The following is a 2729-nucleotide window of genomic DNA, read 5'->3' as shown; positions in this document are numbered from 1 at the left end:
GGGGCTTGATCAAATCGATAGGGGGCCTTGACCAAACCGATGGGGGGATCAAACCCCCTCCCCGCTGGCGCCGCCACTGTTAAGTAACAAAGTGAAATATAGGCATAGCCTATAGGCCTAGTATTCTTTGTATGTTCTGTACCTTGTAAGGCCCATGCCATGCCATGTCAATGCTAGGCTACCACTGGATGAAGGCTAGTCCAAATCCTAAGGTATAAGCCTTCTCTACTGTAGGGCATAGGCTAGGCCTAGTCTAGGTAAGAATTATATTATAAATTATATGGTGATGTAGGTCTGGCCACTAGGCATTATGCAGTTACAGTGCCCATCAAAGGATAATCCGATTAATATATAAAACAACACCTGCAGTAGTGGTGCCCATAATGCAGTAGCGGTGCCCATCTAAGGATTAATATATAAAATAACAACACCTGCAGTAGTGGTGCTCATACTGCAATAGCGGTGCCTATGTTCTTTTCATTTTTTGTTAAACAATTCTTTATATTGTATATATTTTTGTTATGTTTAAACTGTACTACTTTCAAAATCAGTGTGATAGTACTGAAGATGCCTACAATATAAAGAAAGAATTAATAAAAATAATATATAAATAAATTTAAGGATCTATAGGCCTATATAAAATATAACAACACCTGCAGTAGCAGTGCCCATAATGCAATAGCGGTGTCCATCTAAGGATCAATATATAAAATATAACATCACCCTGCAGTAGTGGTGACCGTAATGCAGTAGCGATGCCCATCTAAGGATTAATATATATAATATAACGACACCTGCAGTAGTGGTGCCCATAATTCAGTAGCGGTGCCCATAATGCAATAGCGGTGTCCATCTAAGGATTAATGTATAAAATATAACATCACCCTGCAGTAATGGTGACCGTAATGCAGTAGCGATGCCCATCTAAGGATTAATATATATAATATAACGACACCTGCAGTAGTAGTGCCCATAATGTAGTAGCGGTGTCCATCTAAGGATTAATATATAAAATATAACGACACCTGCAGTAGTGGTGCCCATAATGCAATAGCGGTGTCCATCTAAGGATTAATATATAAAATATAACGACACCTGCAGTAGTGGTGCCCATAATGCAATAGCAGTGCCCATCTGAGGATTAATATATAAAATATAACAACACCTGCAGTAGTGGTGCCCATAATGCAACAGCGATGCCCATAATGCAGTAGTGGTGCCCATAATTCAGTAGTGGTGGCCATCTAAGGATTAATACCGTATAAAATATAACAACAACTGCAATAGTGGTGCCCATAATGCAGTAGCGGTGCCCATCTAAGGATTAATATATAAATATAACAACACCTGCAGTAGTGGTGCCCATAATGCAATAGCGATACCCATAATGCAGTAGCGGTGCCCATAATGCAGTAGCGATGCCCATAATACAGTAGCGGTGCCCATCTAAGGTTTATATATATAAAATATAACAACACCTGCAGTACTGGTGCCCATAATGCAGTATCGGTGCCCATCTAGGGATTAATATATAAAATATAACAACACCTGCAGTAGTGGTGCCCATAATGCAATAGCGGTGCCCATCTAAGGATTAATATATAAAATATAACAACACCCGCAGTAGTGGTGCCCATAATGCAGTAGCGATGCCCATAATGCAATAGCGGTACCCTAAGAATTAATATATAGACTCCTGCTCCACAGGGCTCTACTCTACTCTGGTTGAATGAATATTAAATTAAATTGCTACCGGTACTTAATTATTCATGAACCTGCAGTAGTGTCGCCCATATAACGCTTAAATTAATAATTTATTGGCTCTCTCTTTCAAAGCAGATGAACACTCTCACGCAGGAGAGGTTCGACCATACAACAGAACACATGTTACAAGTAAAGATAAAATTCATAAAAAAAGAGATAATAGTAATGAAAAATCCAAATGCAATTAAAATATTATTCTAAAGTTTAAAATCTTAACTAAAAGGGAGAAAAATATAATAATAATAATAACAATAATAATAATAATAATAATAATAAAGTAAATAAAAATAGATAAATGAAATCAAGCACATAATATATCAAATACAAAATCCTGCTATTAACGTTCAAAGCACTATTTTACAAACAACCCACTTACCTTGTTGAACTCATTCATGCGTATGCCCCACCTACTTGTCTCCGTTCTTCTGATAAAAATCTTTTAGTTGTTCCTAGGATTAACACCAAAACCTTTGGTTCTAGATCATATTCATTTTCAGCAGCATCCCTTTGGAACTCATTGCCCAAACATATTATCCAATCACCGTCAGTTGCTATTTTTAAGACAAAACTTAAGACGCACCTTTTTACCATCTAAATGTTAAGCGCCTTTGATTTTTACTTCGGTATAGTTGAAATTGGCGCTATATAAATTCTGTCTCTTATACACATCTAGATGTGTATAAGAGACAGGTAGGTGTGCTTTATAAATCTGATCTTGGCTTTTCACTTCTTGACCACATGGCCGGCGGAAGCGGGAGGGCCGGGGGGCCCGGGCCCCCCACTTTTTGGCGAAAAATATATAATGTCTGAAGATTTTTGTATGACTGCTGAGAAAGTTTACCTTACCGTTTTCATGAGGGGAAAAACCTTGAATTTTGAAGAACAAAGTAATTAGACACCTAGCTCAAAAGTCGAGAAAGGTCATTTCCCGCCATCTAGAAATCAAAATTTTCCCGGGGGAGGAA

The 2729-nt window shown here is 37.9% G+C and overlaps 1 long non-coding RNA gene across 1 annotated transcript in view; it reads right to left on the bottom strand.

Annotated features, from left to right (window-relative positions):
* Positions 1 to 2410, bottom strand: part of LOC117121403 — a 9529-nt gene extending 7119 nt beyond the window's left edge. The window contains exon 1 of the long non-coding RNA XR_004447545.1: positions 2141 to 2410. This is a non-coding gene — a long non-coding RNA (uncharacterized LOC117121403). The remainder of the gene's footprint in view (positions 1 to 2140) is intronic.
* Between the last annotated feature and the right edge of the window lie 319 nt (positions 2411 to 2729).

Source organism: Anneissia japonica, unplaced genomic scaffold (assembly GCF_011630105.1).
Source record: "Anneissia japonica isolate Jap-2015-1 unplaced genomic scaffold, ASM1163010v1 scaffold21_len1647178_cov195, whole genome shotgun sequence".
NCBI lineage: Eukaryota > Metazoa > Echinodermata > Crinoidea > Comatulida > Comatulidae > Anneissia > Anneissia japonica.
Note: the sequence above shows the minus strand (reverse complement) of the source record. Positions and strands in the feature narration are given on the sequence as shown.